This window comes from Choloepus didactylus, chromosome 20 (genome assembly GCF_015220235.1).
Source record: "Choloepus didactylus isolate mChoDid1 chromosome 20, mChoDid1.pri, whole genome shotgun sequence".
In the NCBI taxonomy this organism is placed as follows: domain Eukaryota; kingdom Metazoa; phylum Chordata; class Mammalia; order Pilosa; family Megalonychidae; genus Choloepus; species Choloepus didactylus.
This window is the reverse complement of record NC_051326.1, coordinates 60,186,798-60,208,792: the sequence shown is the minus strand read 5'-3', so window position 1 is coordinate 60,208,792 and position 21,995 is coordinate 60,186,798. Positions and strand designations below refer to the sequence as shown.

Below are 21,995 nucleotides of genomic sequence, written 5' to 3'. Positions count from 1 at the left end.
GTGAAATCACAGCTTTCAAAGAAAAATTAAACCCCATGTATCTTCTCTCTCTGTCTATCAAGTGTTCTGGGAAACGCTGCACAGTGAACAATGCAGTGTAGCGAGCAGCCCACAGTCTCTACTTCCATTTTCCATTAAAAGGAACAAGGACCCCAGGGAGAGAAGGCTTGTCGCATGTCACAGGCAGGAGGGAATCATCTGTTACATCAGAAAGTGAGGTTTTCACAGATAACCGGGCTGCATCGGCAGCACCAACCACCAAACAGAGAGGCTGCGGGTGCCCTGTGGGTCTGAGGGGTTGACTGCAGTTGGCCCCAGTACCCTGACTCCAGCACAAGGCCCAGATCCATGAGAGGAGCAGGAAGGGATCCCCCCTTAGGTGCCACACTGGATATTTTACTTAATTCTTGCATTGAAGAACAAGGAAAAGATGAATATACGATGGATCTAATTAAGAGACATTTTCTACCTCAAGGTGGGAGGGGAGCAGTTGAACGCACAGCTCCACACATTGTGACCGCCAAGTCAGGCAGCACCATATGAGATGCAAATTAAATTAGTTCTCATTTTCAGTGTCTGCAGAGCCCTGAGAGTGGGAGGGATGGAAGGTTCCCTCTGACAGGGCCACCCTTAGTACTACATCAGGATCGAAGGCCTTGGTGGTGGGAGGAGGAAGGCATTTATGTATTGTAAGAAACCAAGTCCAATCACGATTTCTAGCTGAGTGGCAGCTTCAGCTTCTCTGCGCACATGAAAAGTGGGTGAATCATCTCCTTGGATCCCTGGGAGTTGGGCCCAGGCCTGCCATCTGTCTGGGAGCTTTGGGCCATGGGCAGCAGCTGTGAGCAGGGCTGACAGTGGAGACTCAGCTCCCATCAGACTCAATCTTTGGAAGAAAGAGAATTATAATCAATTAACAGGAAACCTAACACCTTCCTTTAGTGATGAAGCACATTTCAAGCTTGGAAGATTTCAAATTCAATACAGAAACGCTGAGAGCCAATTGTGTAACATTCCCATGTTTGCATTAGGAAGTCGTCTGTGTCTCTTTGGTATTTTATGTTCTTGAATGCAGAAGAGAGGGGTGGGGACCGCATGTGGCCCTGGGGGTCCCACAGCCCTGACGGTACTGCGGAGATGAGCCTGGCTTCCTGACCTGACCTCGGGGCACAGGACAGCCAGGTCGGGGGAACCCTGAGCAGGGAGACACGTGATCCTCCATGACCAGGGGCTGGTGGGGGCTGTCACTTGCTTAGGGCTGACTGGTCATGTTAGGGCAGGATGGTGATGAGGGCCATACAACTGCTCTGTAATACACTCTGCAGGTGGGCTCCACAGGTGGGCTCCACAGGTGTGCTCCACAGGTGTGCTCTGCAGCTGCTGAATGCTCCACAGGTGTGCCTGGGTGATGTGCTGGTTTGCTCCACAAGTGTGCAGGTGGGCTCTGCAGGGGTGACCTGCAGGTGGGCTCTGCAGGGATGCAGGTGTGATCCACAGGAATGCTCTGTAGCCACACATCATGAAGAGGATCTGAGCATGGTTCACTTGGACATAATTTTGCAAGAAAGCAGAGCTCATGGTCAACATTTTGCCACATTTGTTGTTTGCACCTAGAAGCTTTAGGTGATGCTTTGACAGGGACAAGTGTCTGGGGTGGAGACCCCAGTGGTTCCTGCCAGGAGCCAGCTCTGGAGGGTGAGGTGGGTGCCAGGATGCGGCGGCTGAGTGTTTACACTTGGGCTCAGCCCACCAAACCAGCCTCTGCAGTTTGCATCTCAGCCAGGCTAACTCTGGGTGACTCAGGGAAATCTTGTACCCCCTTCCAACCTGGGAACTCTCCCAGGAGCTTGTCCACTGTGGATATAAGGAGGTTGCTGAGAACATGTGGGAAAAGTCCGCCTGCCCAGATCCCGGTTTGGAGCACATTGAGGTGCAAGCACGAGTGTGCACCCTGTACATGAAAGACTTGCCGTGCTCATGGCTCACCATGGCCGATGTGAGGTCATGGCCCTTCCTGATTGTACCATGATTCCCTTAGGAATGCCAAGCCAAGCACTCTCCTGAGAAAGAGGGGTGTCTGCAGACACCTGCCCCCTTCTCTGCAGATGGTGTTAACAACTCAGGACTAGAAAAACCCACTAGTCACGTTTGCAAACCTTCCTTTCCTATTTGGGAGGCCCCATGGGAACCAGTGAGCAGCTGTCCGCAGGAAGAGGAGTCTTGCGAGCAGAGGTGGGGGTTCCGGGGTTCGTGGGTTACGTACCATCTCTGACATGAGAGGCTTTGATCGCTGATGTAAGTCATTTTCAGCCACAATTCCTTTCAAAGTTGAGCAGAATGGAACTGAAGGTGTCCTTTCCATGGCCTGGCCTGGAGCCCACGCAGTTTGGGGTAGGAATTCCATATGATGAGACCCTTGTTTTCTTCTGACTCAGACCAGGAAAATCAGGGAGGTTTTGGTTTCATACTTTATCACCCAAACCAAGGCACCTGAAGAATAAAGCGGCACTTGGTGCGGCCAGGACAGAAGGTCTCGACTGGGCCTGTCCCGGAAAATTGGAACACGGGTCACCAGCTTCAAAAGCCAGTGGGGAAAACCCATGGCTGCCTGCTCAGGGCTTGGGGTGAAGGGGAGGCGTTTGGTGGCTGAGGCTGGGGGCATGTGATGGAGACCGTGCACTCGGAGGGTCTGGAATGTTGAATAGACATGCGACTGGGGAGAGAGCCTGTGCTTTCAGTGTCCCAGGCACTAAAGTGGGGCCCTTCCCTGATGCCCACATGACGTGCAGCTCTCTCTCTCTCTGGGGCCCACAGGGACTGCGGGAGATGATGCCCCCACCCCAGAGGAAATGTGGTCACCTCCCACCTTCAGAAGTCGGCCCTGTCACAAACCCTGCTTAAAAAGAGCCAACCAGAAACCCACTGGCAGCTGCCCCCAGATGGCTGCAGATGTGGGGGTGCCTTGGAAGAGGAGTTCCTCCTAGCTCAGACCAATGCAGGACGGCACAGGATCACACCTGCTCCACACAGACACACACACAGACACCCGTGCAGACACACAGACACACAGGCAGACACAGACACAGGCACACATGAAGACAGACATGCAGACATACAGACACAACAGACACAAATGCAGACATGCAGACACAGACACGCAGACACACAGGCAGACACGCAGACATGCAGACACGCAGACACACACAGACATGCAGACACACAGGCAGACACGCAGACATGCAGATGTGAGCTGAGCTCAGCTCCATGCTCCGAGCCGCATGGCTGCTGGGTCACTGTGGAGCCAGTACCTGAGGAGATCCTTCCTCCACCTGCCTGGATGGGCCCTTCTCTTGGGTGGATTTTGTCCTCTCCTTCCCCCGAGTCATGTATTCATATGTGCTCATGCTCTGCTTAACTGGAGAAGAGAAAGAAGGGAAAGGGTCAGGGTCACTGTCGACGTTGGCTGAGCCCAGTGTCCATCCAACTGGGTGTGGTCCGGTCTGGGGTGACAGGGCACCCTGCAGTGTCCTCTCTGGGGCATCACCATTATGTCCTGAGGTGGCATCAGGAGGTGCCTGGCAGCGAGGCATGGCCTCCAGCCCCTCCTGGTGTGTAGGGTCTGGAGCAAGGGAGGTGGGGGCCTCACAGGCACCCCCTGGGCCAGGGGAGGTGGCCAGGGCCCAGCCTCATCCCCACAGCTGCTGTGTGCCCAGGAGGTGGGCTGGGGCCGGGTGCTGGCCAGGGCAGCTGGGAAGGCGGCAAAACCTCAGTGGTGCCTTGAGGAGATGCACGGTCCCTGTTTCCCTGGCTCACTGTTCGAGAAGCATCCACAGGGCTTCGTAATCGCCGGCTTCCTAAGGGGCACAGAGCACCTCGTGGCCATATGTGGATGGGCCAGAGTTCCTCAGGAAGCCCCTGGCAGGAGGGGCTGAGGGTGGCTCCAGCCCTGCATCCCAGCCCAGTCCCTGCTCGCTGCACGCAGCCCCAGACACCCTCCGGCCGGCCAGGACCCCGAGCTCCAACCTCAGGGCCGGTAGGTGGCTGGACGCTCACACGTCCTCACCCTTTTCTCCTGCTGCCTGGAGGTGAGGGCTGCGGACAGAGCCCTCGGAGGGAGGGTCATTCTGAGGACAGCAGTCGACAGGGAGCAGATGTGCCGGAATGCACTGCTGGGTTATTTTGTTATTGCTGCAAAAATACCATCCCCAAACCTGGCCACTTGAGAGCACCCTCCCGGAGGCTTCTTGGGCAGCAAGCAGCATGGGGCAGCCCTGGGTCCTGGCTACTGCCAGGCCCCTTCGGGGCTCTTGAGGCCCCAGCGCTGGCTGCCAGCTCAGACCACCATCCCTTGCCCTCTGGGCTTTCATGGGACAGCTCATAGCCGGACAGTTTCATCACTGTGGGTAAATGGGGTGGGAGCTGGAGTGGTGGGGGGGATGCCTCACCTTGGTGCCCCAATCACCCGTGGGGCGTCCTTCTCTGTCCCGGGGGGCAGCGCAGAGTGCACACCAGGAGGGGCTGGAGGCCATGCCTCGCTGCCATGCACGTCCTGGTGCCACCTCAGGAGATAATGGTGATGCCCCTGGAGAGGACACTGCGGGGTGCCCTGTCACCCCAGATTGGACCACACCCAGTTAGATGGACACCGGGCTCAGCCAACGTCGACAGTGACCCTGACCTTTTCCCTTCTTTCTCTTCTCCAGTTATTCACAGCACGAGCACATACGAGTATATGACTCGGGGGAAGGAGAGGACAAAATCCACCCAAGAGAAGGGCCCGTCCAGGCAGGTGGAGGAAGGATCTCCTCAGGTACTGGCTCCACAGTGACCCAGCAGCCATGCGGCTCAGAGCATGGAGCTGAGCTCAGCTCACATCTGCATGTCTGCGTGTCTGCCTGTGCGTCTCTAAGCCTATGAGTGGCCCCAAGCAGAAGCACCCACGGGAGCAGTGGGAGGCCCACCTTCAAAGTGAGGGGTCCGTGCGGAGCAGCTGCTTGTCAAGAATGTATTGGCCCACGATGTACAGGGCAACCACTGTCAGGCAGAAGAGCCCGGCCACAGCCGATGCCACAGAGGTGAAGAAGCACACGTGGGGAGCCCTGGGTCTGCATGCGCAGCTTGGGACCTCCGAGTCCTGCCATCCAAGAGGACTCTGAAGCACCTTCTTCTCTCCTCGCAGACTGCGCCACAGTCGCTCCCTGTGCTCCCCGACAGGGGCCTTCCAAGGGGCCTCTGGCAGGACAAGGACCTCCTTGGGCTGAGGGTCACTCTGGTTTCAGGGACGCCACCAGGTGAGGCAAGCCAGAAAGAGGCCCAGGGGATCAGGGAGCATCGGGCAGCAGTGTGCAGTCCCCTGAAAATGCACCCACACCTACCCGCACCCTCAGAGCCAGGGCACGCAGCGGACCCGGGAATATTGGGTCATAATGCAGACAGCACGGAGGTGGCGGTTCCCCAGCCTGACTCAGCGTGTCCGGGGGCCTCTGTCCGGATTGGCCCCAGACCCCAACCAAGGAGACCAAGGATGGGAGCACCCAGCTCCACTTGCTGGGAAGGGGCCCAACCCCTCAGGGGCTTTTTTCCCCCCAGACCCAACCCTGCCTGCAGCACCCGCCCCGCTGGACTCACTAGTAGTTCCTGCTGCCCACGCAGTTGTTGAGCCACTTGCAGTGGTGGTCAAATCCCGACACACATGTGTTGCAGGCCCTGCAGTGCTTGGCCTTCGGGCTCCTGGCAGAGGATTTGGGAGGCCCGGCCGTGAGCCAGGCATGTCTGGGGAGAGCGGCTCAAGTCCCGGGGCCCAAGAGCACAGGACTGTGCACGATGGAGACACAACCCCCGGTCCCATTCTGTTCCCCCACTGCCATGTGCCCCCTTCCCCTCATTCCCTACATTCCGTACTATTTCCCCCACTCCCATCCCACTTCCCCATCTATCCTTTTCCCCACCACCCCAGACCCCCATTCCTGTAGCTTGACCCGGTAGTCCCTGAGCCACTGAGCCCTGATAGTCCAGGGGAGGAAGGGACAGGATGGGAGACTCAGGGATGCCGGGCAGCCGGCCCTGACCCCAGAAGGGGAGTCCAGGGAGGAGGGGTCCAAGGCCTCCAGCAGGCCCAGGGAGGGCAGCGGGAAAGACCCTGTGCCTCAGTGGGTGGGTCCTTCCTTGGTCCCCTGAGAAGGAGGCAAAGCAACAGGGGTTCCAGGGACTGAGGTTGCATACTCCTCGGGACCCCCACAGCCTGAAGTCCCCGCCAAGCCCCTGAGGCTTCCCACCAACCCCCAGGGCATCTTCAGATCCGGGGACACTGACTGGGCCTGTGGGGACAGAGGCTTCTTTCCTGAACCCGCAAAGAAGAGGGCGTGTCCCTGGTTTTGAGCTCTAGGTTAGAGGAGGGGAGTTCCCTGCACCAGACCCATCAGGACAGAAGGACAACACCCAAGGGCCAGCTCTTCTCATCCCAAGGGAAAACGGCTCTCGGAACCACATGGAAAAGAGCCACAGACCCATGCCCAGTGCAGCCGCCCAGCTCCCCCCGACCCCCAGCTGCGCCCCTCTAACATGGGGAAGCAGCCGTCCCTGTGGGGTCTGAAGGCACTGAAGGTGCCGGCCACTGTAGCTGGGCCCACGGGCATCCCGTCGGCAGCACCCTGAGCCCCCATGGGGACTGCTGGGGACTCACACGGTGACCTTGCACAGAACGCAGTAGTTGTTGCTGATGACATGTCTGTGCTTGGAGCGGTCGAAGGCCGGCACTGGCTTATGGTACTTCCTGCAGCGGACGTTGTCGTCAGCTGGGTCAGTGGAGGTGGTGGTGATGGTAACAACCGAGTGGAGGAGGAACAGCCCACCAGCCACCTGTGGGACGTCAAGGAAGCACGAGGGGACCTGGCCCGCGAGAGGGGAGGCAGTGCCGGAAGCCCGGGGGTGCGGGGCAGGCTGACGGGGCAGGTGCAGGCTGAGGGTGAGCGGGCACGCGTGCAGGGCAGGGGGCTTATGAGTGCCAGGCTCACGGCGGGGTGTTGGTTGCAGCTGGGCCTTTAAAAACAAATACAACAAAATAGGGCTTCCCAGGTCAAGAGATTTAAAACAGAGCCAGGAGTCGTTCTGCAGGTTTCCCTCAAGCAGGTCTCACCAGAGCTCACAACCTGCCCCCATGGGCAAAACCTCTAGTGACACATTCCTCAAACCCCAAGACCATAAAGCAAACCCCGAGATAAAGAGCTCGGTTAGCCATCTAACCCGAAGGGCATTGGAGCGCCCCAAGTATCCGCCAAACACACTCAGCTTGTCTCATTGTCTTCTTTTCCTCTACAAGTCCTCCCCCGGAAATGCCAAGACAGGACACAATTTGGTGTGCGAGTTCAACCCGTGCTCCCCAGTTACGTTTTAAGGCCCTGAATAAATGCCCTTACTGCCTGGCAGCTCAGTGTGTTATTATTTGACAGAGGCAAATCTCCTTTGTGCCCAGGAGCAGCTCCTTGCTCCCCTCTCCCTCCCTCTCTATGTGGGGGACACTGGAGACAGCACCCATACACCCCGTCACCCCCACCTGAGGCCTGCCCTGTCCCCACACTGTTGTTGAACTGACAGGCTCTGTGGCTCCAGGACATGGTTTGGGGCCATTGTGGCCTCAGGGAGAGGAGGCCGTGGCCCCAGGTTTCCAAGCCCAGACTGCTGTCCGCCCTGGGGCCAGACCTGCAGGGACACCCCGGAAGCCTGGTGCGGCCCGGCCTGGGGCTGTGGTGCTCCTTTCAGGGCCAGCACGAGGGTCATCTTCTCTCCAGGGCCTGTCCCCGGGCTCTCCCTGGCCGGCTGCCCTGGGCCGTGGGAGCCAGCGCAGACCCTGCCACCTCCTGCTCACTTGGTCGCAGCTCGTGGCGTTGGGGGGACCCGGGACCGTCCTGGCGCACTGACCCCGGCAGGCTGCGGCGGGTGCAGACATGAGGGGCTGCAGGCTCACACCGTCTGCGCGGTGACCGGGACAGCGAGACAGCCCGGGGGGCCAGGACTCGGTGACGGCGGGGACAGTGAGACAGGTGGCCTCCACCGCGCGCAGGAAGACGCCTTGGGGCCCGGCTGGTAGGAGCCACATGCCACGGCGTCCCTGCACAGCCTCCCGCAGCCTCGCCCGGCTCTCGCTTCTGGCGCCAAGCGCCCGGCCGCACCGGCCGGACGTGATACATTCATTACTGTCCTCATCACCTTCTTGTAAACTGACTGACTTTCCCGTATACTACCCATTGCCTGGAATTACCACGTTTGTCTTTCCATATCCAGAAAAAATATCCTGCAAGATGAAAGGCTAAGTCATTTTCATGAAAAGAAAATTTGCTGCCAAAAGATCTGCACAACAAAATTGCTCAATGAAGTCCTTTAGGCTACAGGAAGGAACAAAGAAGATCAAGTGATAAATAAACCAGAACATTCTTTCACGGGGAAATGGGTCAAAAAAAGAGGACCCTGTGGACCGCCCGAGATGGACTGAAGTCCCGGGCCCGGTGGCCTCAGGACATCGATCTTGACGAGCCCCGGGTGACCCTGGACGTGGAGGGAAAGATCACTAACTATAATTGACACGGAGCCACCGGTTGTGCCTTAACCACTCCCTCCAGCCCTCTCTCCTGGAAAACTCGCCCCTGTGGGAGAGACGGGGGTGTCGGGCTGGAGCTTCACCCCCTCCCCTGCCGAACGGCTAATGCTCTGTGGAGCCGCCAGTCTTCAGAAATACCAGAGCGTCCAGCCCACTTCTAGGAAGAGGTCTGCTGCGAGCATCAGGGGCTCACACCCAACTGTGAGGTTGTCTGCCAGAGCAGGAACCTGAGCGCCCCAAGGAATAGTGTAGCCTTGAGTCTGGTGCTTGAGAGAGCTCTAGAATCTCTCCCCTCAGAAACGTCAAATCAAGTGGACCCCAAAGTCTGGGAAACAGACCTGCTGGGGAAAGCAGTTCACGTCCCTCCTACTGTAATACGGCACAGGAGAGACCTGACTTTCCCAAGGAGGACACGGTACCCCCTAGGCAGGAGGACCTTAAAGTTATTCAACCTCTTGTCCAAAAATTTCCAAAAGCAGGAATCCTTACTTCCTGCCACTCCCCTTGTAAGACCCCATCCTGCCTGTTAGAAAGTCAAATGCGACTGACCGGCTAGTGCAGGATCTTAGGGCCATAATCCAGTTTTCATTCCCCTCCACCCCACAGTCCCCAACCCTCACACCCTCTTCAATAACACCCCGAGCTCCATCAGGCGGTGCTCAGTTCTGGATCTAAAGGATGCCTTCCTCTGCAGACGTCTACACCCAGATTCCCAGTGTCTATTTGCCCTTGAGGGCAAGGGCCGGGTATGCAGCGCCCACCCAGCTCACCTGGACAGTCCCGCCTCCAGGGCTCAGGGAGGGTTCTCATCTATTTGGGATGCACTAGCCCGAGGTCTGGCCCTCCTGCATCTGGAGCCCGGCTCTCTCCTTCAGTATGTGAATGATTTGCTAATTTGCAGTCCTACTGGGGAAGCCTCCCTTAGGGACACGCTTACCACTCTACATTGCCTACCTGACCATGGGTATCCAGTCACCTTCAAAGGCTCAAATTACCTTGCAGAATGTTCTTTATCTTGGGTTTATTCTTACCCCGGGGAAGAATTCGAGCTATCGAGCTATGCTCTCCCTCCTGACCCCTGAGACCAGGAAACAATGAAGAGCCTTCCTAAGAGCCTTCCTAGGGGTGGCAGGCAATGGAATCTAGATTTTGTGTTCCAGGAGATTTCCTGGCCTTTAGAGGAAGCAGTGGGGGGCGGGTGAGGGGAAGCTGGATATTGACCCCTTAGAGTGCGGAGCAGAGCAGGCTTCTGCCTTCACTATCCTCAAAGGCGCTCTCACCAGCCTGCCTGCCCTAGGCCTGCCAAACTTAGATAAGCCCTTTTCCTGTATGGGACTGAAAAGAAAGGAGTAGCCCTGGCAGTCTTGGTGCAAGAGCTTGGCAGCATTCCTCAACCTGTGGCTTAGATGCCACAGCTCAGGGCTGGCCACACTCTCAGAGCAGCAGGAGCCACTGTGTCACTTATAGCACAAGCCACCAAGTTCAGGTGGGACAAACTCTAACAGTATACACACCCCACCAAGTCAGGAACATTCTAGGAGCAAAAGGACATCAGTGGCTTTCAAAAAGAAGGTTCCTGAAGTACCAGTTCCAGCTCTTAGACACACTGGAGGTCCAAATCCAAGTCTGTTCCACCCTGAACCCGGCCACTCTGCTGCCAGTAAGCCCGCACCAAGAGAGGCACCCCCTTGAGCCCTCATGCACAGAGACTCTGGCTCTGGAATATTCTACAGGCCAGACCCAGAAGACCAACCCTTAGGGACCCCTGAGCTAGAGTGGTTCACAGATGGGAGCAGCTTAGTAAAAGAGGGAGTCAGAAGAGCAGGATATGCTATTGTCTCCCTGCAGGAAGTCATAGAAACAAAGCCTTTTCCCCCCTGGGACTTCAGCCCAAAAGGCAGAACTCACAGCCCTCACTAGGGGGTTCCTGCTAGCAGCTGGGAAAAGGATTGACCTCTACTGGACCCTAACTAGGCTTTCGTCGTCATCGTGCTGCATGCTCGCTCTGCTATCTGGAGGGAAAGAGGGTTGCTCGCTAATGATGTCTGTCAAACATAGAGAAGAAATTCTTCACCTGTTAGAAGCTGTGCTGCTTGCCGAGGAAGCTGCAGTGAGCAACTGCCCAAGGCCCCAGAACGCTGACTCTCTGGCAGCCAAAGAGAATAACAGAGCAGAGAAAGCTGATAACGCAGCTGCCCAAGACCCAATCTCTGTGCTAGCGTGAGTCCCTGACCCCTCTCTTCCCCTGGCCACTCCTGTTTACACCCAGGAAGAAGAAAAACTAGCTAAGGAAACAGGGCATATGAATGAAACAAATGGATGTCTTGTCAAAGAAAGGAAAATTTTCCTGCCCAGTGAGGGGCAGTGAAAGGTGATTCAAGGCCTCCCCCAGCCACCCACCTGGGCAGGGATGTTCTTACCACTTTAGCATGGAAAATAACTGAAGGAAAGAATTTAGCCAAAACCATTAAGAAAGTTACCTGGAGTTGCACTATGCGTGCCATTAACAACCCAAATTCCAGCACCTCGCCCAGCCACCAGCCCTCACACCCCCAGTGCAGAGACGGAAAACTCACCCAGGAGAGGCCTAGCAGGTCGGCTTCACCCGTGTGTCACCTCGCCAAGGACTGAAGTACCCACTAGTCTTTGTAGATACTTTTACACGGTGGATGGAATTTCCCACTTGAACAGAAACTGCTCATACTGTCTCTAACCTCCTCCTTTTAGAAATTATTGCTAGATTTGGGTCACCTGTTTCCATCCAAAGTGCTAGTGGGCCAGCCTTCGTTAGCCAGATCACCCAAGGGGGGCTGCAGCCCTTGGCACAGAATATCACCTGCACTGTGCTCAGAGGCCTCAATCCCAAGAAAGTAGAAAGAGCCAACAAAACCTTAAAAGAAACATTGGCAGGGCTAAGCCAGGAAACCCATCCACCCACCGTGGGGACCCTTAGCCACGAAAAGTGCTAAGGAAAGAGCAGTCTCAACAGCAGCCACAGGAAAGGCAAATGCCCAGGACGGAGAAAGCAGTTCACCACGTCACGGAACAGGAAGAGTAGGGCAGAGTGGGTGGGTTGGGCAAGACAAAATTTTAGATTTTATTCACAGAATCTCTATATGGAAAGTGAGCAGGGGAATAATATAATGGGGTGGGAGCAGGGCAGAGCCAGCAGGATGGGCCTGGCTGGAAAGGGCAGCTGTGGCAGGAATAGCAGATGGCTTTTCTTTCCTTTTGGGGCCCTTGCAGTTCCCATACATGTGTGTACACAGCCTCAGGATCAGCTAGGAGCTTGTGATGACCTGGGCCCTCCCTGACCCCCACTGCCCTTGCATGCATCCTCAGGGGGGCGTGTGCTTGCCCCACAACACATCCCAAAGCTAGCAGAGTCCTTCCCTCCTCAGCTTCCTATCTCTGAGACAGTCACTTCCACTGATATGCTGTTAGGAATTGATATGCATACCACTCCGTATTTAATGAGCTTTCTTCCACTGTGGGTGAGGTGCTGGTGGTCATATTGGCCTGCCCTGCCCTGGCAGAAACTCCCCATTGACCAAGCTGGGGTGGGAAGGAGAATGCGAGCAAACCCAGATCAGATGCCACAGACTCCCACTCTTCTGAGGGACATAAACATGATGACGATTGTTGTAAGCCTTTGATCTCTTCTCAGAGTGCTGAAATGGTTGCTTTGGTATATATTGTCCAGTTCATGGTCATATTTCACAGACAGATTTCCTGATCTTACTTGACCACAGCCTCAAGTCCTTGATGGTAGACCTTTTAGTTAACAATGAGTAAGTCCATTAAAGAAGAGTGCATGAGGTGGTTCAGGAAATAAGGGGTAAAAACCTGAATAGCGGCACAAGGTCAGAAGCTGGGGGGCTGGAGAAAAGTTACTCACAGCCCATCCTGGCTTGTCAGCCACTTCTGACTGCTTATGTCATGGAATTTCAATAGATTCCTAAATCAGCAGAAGGTATGATTTGGACCAGAATGAATATCACTGGAACTTTTCCTGAAATGAGAAGAACCAAAAACGACAGGGAGAAAAAGCTGAGGGTAAGACACCACTTAGGACCTTTCATTTAAAGAGAGTAATTTCTCCTTTTTTACCCATTCTTTCTTTTGTTCTTTCATTTTCTGTTTTGTCATCCTTGAGGTTGCTGATTCACTATTTGATGTCCTCTAGTCTTTTACTATGAGTATCCAGAATCTTTTTAATTTGGTCAACAGTTTCTTCTATATCCATAAGATCATCCGTTTTTTTAATTTACTCTTGCAATTTCTTCTTTATGCTCTTCTAGGGTCTTCTTCATGTCCCTTATATCCTGTGCCATGCTCTCAGTGTTTCTCTTTAGTTCTTTGATTAACTGCTGCAAGTTCTGTGTCTCCTCTGATCTTTGCATCTGGGTGTTTGGGTGTGGGTTATATATATCATCTGTTTTTTTTTTCATATGCTTTAAAATTATCTGTTGCTTTTGGCCTCTTGGCATTTGCTTAACTTGATAGGATTTTTTAGGATATACAGACTGATTCAAACACTTATCTCTAATTTCTCAGATCTACAGCTTGATGGAGTACACTTTCTCTAACCAGCAGTTGGCATCCACAATACACCTATTCCCCCCAAGCCAGTTCTCCACAACTTTCTCTCTGTGGTGAGTGGGGGTCTGAGTCTTGTGGGGGTCCAATTGGTGCACCACTTCCACATGTAGTTGGTGCTGCCCACTCTGAATGTGGGGCATGTGTCTGTATGGTTAGGGAGGGATGGCGGCTTTAATAATCAAATCTTCCAGGTGTTCCTGGAGATTTAAAGCTGTTGCAAGAGTCTAAACCTTCAGTTCACTCTCACCACAGTTTATCCCTGCCACTGACCCACAAGTCCTTGATATTGTCATATGGTCCCTGGGACTTCCCAGTGAGTCCCTCTTCCAAGCCGTGCCCTCTTAGGGCCTCTGCTGAGGGAATGCTGCTATGTCACAAGTTAGTGCCATCCCCCAAGGGAAGCTCTGGGCTGCAGGGCTGTGTAGGGGCATTCCCAGCCTACTGAAAGGATGGCTTTATTGGGCATCCTAATTTCCCCCTTTTCACACAGCTCTGCCTTCCCAGCTCCAGGACAATTAGCTGCAGGTGCACGAAAGGGTATTGTTCATGCCAGATATTGTGGCATGGATGTGTGTTTCTGGAAGCACTTCTGGTTGCACTCGGTTGCTTGGCACAGCTCTGGGTCCACCATATGATCTATTCTGGAGAAATTTCCATGAGCACTAGAGGAGGATGTGTGTCCTGGTGATTTGGGGTATAATGTTCTATGTATGTCTGTTAAGTCAGATTCTTTTATGACATTTTATTTAGGTTTTCAATTTCATTACTGGTGCTCCATCTGGTTGATTTATCTACAGGAGAGAGTGATGTATTGAAGTCTCCCACAATTATTGTGAAACATCTATTGCTTCCTTCAGTTGTGCCAATGTTTTCCTCATGTACTTTGTGGCGCCCTGACTGGGTGCACACATATTTATGATGCTAATTTCTTCTTGTTGAATTGTCCCTTTTATTAGTATATAGTGTTATTCTCTCTCTCTTATGACATCCTTGAATTTCAAGTCTATTTTATCTGAGATTAATATTGCAACCACTGCTTTCTTTTGGCTGTAGCTTGCATGGAATATATTTTTTCATCTTTTCACTTTCAACTTCTTCATGTGTCTGGGTCTAAGATGAGTCTCTTGTAAGCAACATATTGATGGTTCATATTTTTTAATCCATTCTGCCAATCTGTATCTTTTAATTGTGGAGTTTAACCATTCACATTCAATGTTGTTATTGTGAAGGCAGTTCTTGAATCAGCCATCCTGTCATTTGGTTTTTATTTGTCAGATGTATTTTTTCCTCTCTCTCTATTTCCTTTAACATACCCTTACTAAAACTCCTTAGTTCTGTGCCCTTCTCCAGACCTCTTTCCTTTTTTTCCTCAGCAAGTAGGATGCCCTTTAGCATGAACAAATGACCATCCAAATAAATGCTGAAAAAGAGTTTGACAGATTCCAGCATCCTTTTTTAATAAAAACACTTTAAAAGGTAGGAACTGAAGGAAACTTCCTCAGTATAGGAAAGGACATAGATGACAAACACAGAGCCAGCATAGTACTCAATGGCAAGACACCGAAAGCCTTCCCTTTAAGATCAAGAACAAGACAAGGATGCCCACTGTCACCACTGTTATTCAACATTGCTCTAGAAGTGCTACCCAAAGCAATCCAGCAAGAAAAAGAAATAAAAGGCATAGAAATTGGAAAGGAAGAAATAAAGCTGTTATTATTCACAGATGATGTGATCTTATATTCGGAACACCCTGAGAAATCAACAACACAGCTACTTGAGCTAATAGGCAAATTTAGCAAAAGTAGCAGGATATAGAGTTCCTTCTGTTTCTCAGGTCATTTATATGGCTCCACTGATCCAGGCCCACCCTGAATGGGTGGGGTCATGCCTCCATGGAAATATCTCAACAGAGTTATCACCTACAGTTGGGTGGAGTGCATTTCCATGCAAATCTAATCAGCACCAAAACATCTGCCACACAAGACTGCATCAAAGAATATGGCTTTTTCTGGGGGACATAATACATTCAAACCAGCACACTGGCCTAGAAAGGCAACACCACTGTCCACCTCTCCCAGGCCATTTCAAAGAGAGGTAACCTCACAGAATATTGGATTTGTCACCATAAACTCTGACCCATGCACAAAGCAGGGAACTCCATTAAGCTACAAATAAAAAATTTATTTCTGGTGCCAAATGGTTCAGTCTCTCTGGATCAAAATGCACCATATTTTTCATATCAAACTCAAATAGCAGACCCAAGGTCCTCTTTACCCCATTTTAATCTTTCTTGGACCTATAACTTCACTATAGACACAAGCACTCTATGAAATTGTAGAGATATCATAGAAGAGCTTGGAGACCTTAGTGATTGTGCACATACCTCCACAAACTACAAGTTTCATTAAAAACGCGTGTCCACTTTCAGGTTTAAGACCCTTGCTATGCCAAAGAGTCACAAGACAAATTTTCACCAACTCCTTACTTGCACTGCCAATATGATAGACCCTTGGTTAATAAGGACAAATGATAATATTCATAGTAATGGTCCTATAAAAAGCATCACCTTGGTCAGAGTTACACTGTTCTCTTGGGCTATCTCACTATTTGAGGAGGCTTTGATAAGGTATTTGCCTGCGCATTAAATTACATTAATAGCTGGTAAATGTCTGGGCAATGTGCACTTGGTATCCTCACTGCCCCCTTAGGAGTCTACATTCAATCTACATTCTACTCACCAAATGTGGATTTCCCAGGGAGTTCAGGATTGTGGGTTTGCCTCTCTTGGAAAACTGTTACTACCTCGGCTTGGATAATCATGAAAACACGCTTAGAAATCCATCACTCACAACAGGGGAACTTGCTGAGTATGCTGCCAGAGCCACAGCTACAGGGCAACAATCCTTAGATTCATTAGGTAAACTTCTTTTACACAGCAGCACTGCTGTCCTTCATTACTTACTATCTGAATAAAGAGGCATTTTTACCATTCCAAAACACATGTTCTACTTGAATAAACACCTCTGGGGAAGTTGAGACACAACTCCATGAAATAACTGAACAAGTCACATGGCTTAAACAGGTAAGGTCTTCCTCAGGGACATTTTTTTCATCACTTTTATTTCAACTGGTTTAAATCATGGGACCTGAGCTTAGAAGTGTACTAAGTGATGGGCACTGGGCATTTTATTATGCATAGAACTCATTATTGTCTCCCTGGTGCACTCTTTACTCTCAAGAGTATTAAATGGGAGTACCCAGCTGCTTGTGAACCAGGAAGTGCTTTCTTTATGCCTAGAATGACAAAAAGTGATGAACAAGCCAAAATTGACAACATCATGACCACCTATGAGCCCAACATCAATACAACCTGCAATTACTACACCAAGACCTTGGGCAGTAACTGAAATTGGTTCTCAACACCAAACATCTAGATCACATGTCGCAATGGCTGAGACAGATCAAAATGGGAGGAAATTCTTACATTAATAAAGTGAGTATGAGATGGTGTCCCTCATGCTAAGCCCTATGTCACCAAACTGGAACTTAACTGACTTCCTTTCTCTTGTTATTGCTTGATCGCCAAGAAGCTGAAATATGAGAACAACCTATCGTAAGTACCAGCTCGCTTTCTCTCTGTAGCTTAGTTCACCTAACTGAAGCCTAAGTCAAGGAGAATGTTCCTCTATCAACCAGTAAGATTATGTTCTTTAAGATTTCCCTTTTTCTGCCTGTTTAACCTTAATCTTGCTCTTCAGACCTCCTGTCCATTTATGACTGGATGATACCCAATTGATGAATCAATTAATAAAGCTCTGAGAGCCAAACAATTTCCTGTGGATTTTCTTTCTTTTATTTTTTTTGGACCGTTTACACAGAAAGCAGAAATTAGTTACTTGTTTGGATCATTCCGGACTCCCAGATCTCTCTATGGAAAGGTCAGCTTCTTATGTAGACAAGATAACATCCAAAACATAAAACAGAAGGAATTGGAGATGGGTTTCAAGACAACGACTGAACATGTTCACAGTGAGGTGAAAGAAAACAGTTTCCCTCTTTCCTTTCAGAGTAAGTTACATATGTTTATAAAGGCATGAGGCTCATTTAGGGGAAAAATGTTTCTGTATATCAAAATCTTAATTTCCAAAGATTGCAAAGTGGTGAGGTGTGGAATTTAATTACTCCTCCATGGCTGCTAGAAAATAGCCAGGGACTACATGGAACAGCGGGTTCAGGGACTTGTGTGATGAGTCACGCATCACACACCAATGTGGAATGGGTAGAACAGCTGAGATCACAGCAAAAAACTGTAATTTTCCACAGCCAGGGGAGTGGTGCCCCACCCCCACCCCAGGCAAGGTAGACTGTCTTGGCACTGGTTCCCCTAGGAGCAAAGAAACAATCAGTGCTGGGAGCAAGGAGGGGGGCTCAACCTGGCACTAACTGGGGAACTAATTAACAAATTTGGACTGCTGAATAAAAGCTCCAGGCACAGATAAACCAGCAGAAGGCACCAAAGGAGCTAGGAGGAATCTATCAACAAAAAGGAGGCAGAGCTGAAAACAACAACAAAAAACAGAGACTTTTGGAGTCTGAGGTGTTACAAATACTGGAAAAAGGCTGGGATCCAAGCAAAAGGGACCCATAGGGACAGTTTGCAAATGGGGCTTTCCCTCTAAGATCAGGAACAAGACAGGGATGCCCACTGTCACCACTGTTATTCAACATCGTGCTGGAAGTTCTAGCTAGACCAATTAGCAAGAAAAAGAAATAAAAGGCATCCAAATTGGTGAGGAAGAAGTAAAACTTTCACTGTTTGCAGATGAGATGATGCTATATGTAGAAAATCCAGAAAAATCTGGAGCTAATCAATGAATTCCACAAAGTGGCAGGCTATAAGATCAACACACAAAAATCTGTAGTGTGCTTATACACAAGTAATGTGCAAAAAGGAGTAAAAAAATTCCAATTACAATAGCAACCAAATAATCAATTATTTAGGAATAAACCTAACAAGGACCACAAAAGACTTATACAAAGAAAACTACAAGAAACTGCTAGAAGAAATCGAACAGGACCTAATAAAATGGAAAAACATACTGTATTCATGGATTGGAAGACTAAATATAATTAAGATGTCAACTCTACCTAAACTGATTTATAGATTCATTGCAATACAAATTAAAATCCCAAGAACTTACTTTACAGACACAGAAAAACCAATAATCAAATTTATTTGCAGGGCAACGTGCTCCGAATAGCCAAAAACATCTTGAGAAAGAAGAACTAAGTGGGAGGTCTCACATAACCTGAGTTTGAAGCATATTACTAAGCAACAGTTCTCAAAACCGCATGGTACTGGCCTAAGGACAGAGATACCGACCAATGGAATTGAATTGGGTGTTCATATATAGACTCTGGCATCTACAGACCGTTGATCTTTGCTAAGGCAGTCAAGCCAAAGCAACTGGGACAGAGCAGCCTCTTCAATAAATGGTGCTTGGAGAACTGGATACCCATTTCCAAAAGAATGAAAGAGGACTCCTACCTCACACCTTAAACAAAAATTAACACCAAGTGGATCAAAGACCTAAACATAAGCACTAAGACCATAAGACTCTACGAAGAAAACATAGGGCAACATCTTAAAGATCTTGTGAAAGGAGGGGGTTTCCTAGACCTTACACCCAAAGCGTGAGCAAGCAAAGAACATATAGACAAATAGGATCTCAAAATCAAACCCTTTTGTACATCAAAGGACTTTGTTAAAAAAGGAAAAAGCCTACACAATGGGAGACAATATTTGGAAACCACATATCAGATAAGGGTTTAATATCCCAAATATATAAAGCAATCCTACAACTCAACAACAGAAAGACAAACAGTCCAGTTAAAAAATGGACAAAAGACATGGACAGACACTTTTCTGAAGAGGAAATAACCCTTCTGCCCGCGGGGGTTGCTCTGAGGCATCTCTCAAATAAAACTTGTCTTTAATACCTGCCCATCTGGCTTCGTTGCCCATCTTTTGAACCAAACTACCTTACAGGTGTATCAGTGCTCATGGTAAAATTCTTTCAGTATTTCTGTATGGTTGAAATTTTTAATAATAATATGCTGGGGAAGGAAAGGCTTATGACTATCTAGAATCAAGCCTAAGGAACTAGTCAAGAGATATGATAAAGAAAATTTATATTCCAGGATGTCTGTGGGGGTTACCAACGGCCTCCACTTTCTCTGGACAGTGTCCTCCTACGGTCACAAGGGTTGGTCCCTGCGACGTGACCCCATCCCACTGGGCCAATGTGATGCAACTGGGCATATAACTTAAACCAATCAGAATTATTTCCCCAGAAATTTGGAATTTGACTTAAAGATTTGCATTCATTCTGGCTGGTCCTTAAATGAGAAGAGTGTAAAAACTTAAGAGCCATGCTATACAATTGATTGTACACTTTGGATGACTGTATGGTATGTGACTATATCTCAATAAAATTGCAAGGAAAAAACATCATTTGAAATCTTAAAAAAAAAAAGAGCAGTGCTACGGCCATCTTCCACCACGTGGACTAAATAGAAAAATGATGCACCAAGAGATGGTGAGCTAGCATCACAATGCTGATGACTTTTCACATCCTGGTTTCAATCCCTCCCGGAAAATGGCTTTTTCCCTGCCCTTGGGCTCTGTGAGAAAGCTCCTATTCTTAAAACACAGTCCCCTTATTCTATTAAAGCTTGAGTTTGAAGTTGCTTAGAACCAAACAGTAATAATGAGCACCACAGTCATTATTATAAGGCCTTATAATTGCGACATAAAACTGGAAATAAACAAGACGTTCAACAATAGATGGGTAGTTAAATTATGGTTCATTCATAAGAAAGACCACTAAGCAGGCCATCAAAAATGACATTATTGAAATATATTTAATGATGGCCAAAAAAACCCACAATATTATGTTATGTTATAACAAACACACAGGACCATATACGAAACGTGGTGCCAATTAAAGCACGTCTGCCATTGTCGGTCACGCGGGGCCGAGCGGAAGAGTTTTGCTTTTTCGCGCGCGCCTTCGAAAGCTGCGCCCGCAGCTGGCTGAGGCCCGCCCGGGAGCCTCCCCTTCCTCCGCCCGCGGCCCCGCGCAGAGCTCCCCGGCCCGAGCCAGCGTGGCCAGGTGGGAAGCGCGCTCGACCTGCGCCCCGCGTCCGGAGCCGCCTCCCGAGTGCCCATGGCCACGCGGGTGCTGACCATGCGCGCCCGCCTGGGACCCGCACCCCAGCCGCCGGCACCTCAGGGCGAGCCGGTGTTCGCGCAGCTCAGGCCGGTGCTGGGCGCCGCGAACCCGGCCCGCCACGCGGCGCTCTTCCCCAGGGAGGAACCGAAGCCCCCGCACCACCGCCCGCAGGCGCAGCCCGCGACCCGCAGCCCCCGGAGGAGCTGGTCCAGACAAGATGTGCAATGGACAAGTATCTGGCACCTCAGCTTCCTCCAGTTCCTGCAATCCCGGAGCATAAAAACTGTAGACGAGACAGTGCCTCAGTCATAGACCAGTTGTTCACTGACAGGCTTACAGCAGCAGGTCAGGAACGTCTTCCTCCCTGACGTCACTCACCTGAGAACCGGCCTCTGCGAATCCCAGAGGCCCCGCGTAACGCACATCCAGACAGAACCTGTTTCCGTTCTCAGGCACCAGAGTGACCCGCTGCCCCTCCTCCGGCCCAGACCCAGGCCCTTCCCGAGTTCACCAGCACATTCGGCCGGCACCAGCCCGCAGCTCCACAGGTGAACAATATTTTCGTCAAACAAAAACTTCCTACACCAGATCGTCATCTTTCTGTCCCTTCCCAGCAGGGCCACTTGTACCAGCTACTGAATACAGCGGATCTAGATATGCCCAGTTCTGCAAACCAGACAACAGTAATGGACACTCTCAATGTTTCCACGTCAGCCGCCATGGCAGGCCTTACCACACGCACCTCTGCTGTACCGCAGACTGCAATGAAACCATTTCAGGGCATGCCCCCCTGCACACACACAATGCCAACCAGTTTCTTCCACAGCAGGCCACTTCCTTTCCCCCATTACCACCAAGCTCAGAGCCTGGAAGTCCAGATAGACGAGCAGAGATACTCCAGAATGTAACCCCACCTCCATCCTATGATCGCTTCTAAACTGGCAATGCGCAATCCACATTTACCTGCCACCCAGCCAGTTAACTCGCAGAACATCCAAACTGTTAGGTACAATAGAAGGAGTAACCCTGATTTGGAGAAGAGACGCATCCACTACTGCGCTTACCCTGGCTGCACAAAAGTTTATACAAAGTCTTCTCATTTAAAAGCTCACCTGAGGACTCATACTGGTGAGAAGCCGTACAAGCACACCTGGGAAGGCTGCGACTGGAGGAGGATCGCGCGCTCGGACGAGCTGACCCGCCACTACCGGAAGCACACGGGCACCGAGCCTTTCCGGTGTGCCGGGTGCAGCCACAGCTTTTCCCGCTCCGGGCCCCTGGCCCTGCACGTGACGAGGCACCAGAACTGAGATCCGCTGCCCGCGGGGCTTTCTGTGCCTATGCAATTCAAACTGACGTTTATGCAGTTTATGCAGTTAATTAGGCAAAATTTTAACTACAAACCTGACTATATATATATTAAAAAAACAGAAAGAAAATGAAAAACTGGAAATGTATATTTTGTATATTTGAGAAAACAGGGAATACATTATATTAATACCAAAGTGTTAGGTCATTTTAAGAATCTGGAATGCTTGCTGTAATGTACATGGCTTTCCTCAAGC

At 50.6% G+C, this 21,995-nt stretch overlaps 1 pseudogene; it reads left to right on the top strand.

Moving 5' to 3' along the window:
* Positions 1 to 20,424: 20,424 nt before the first annotated feature.
* Positions 20,425 to 21,740, top strand: LOC119516861 (annotated as a pseudogene).
* The last annotated feature ends 255 nt before the right edge of the window (positions 21,741 to 21,995 follow it).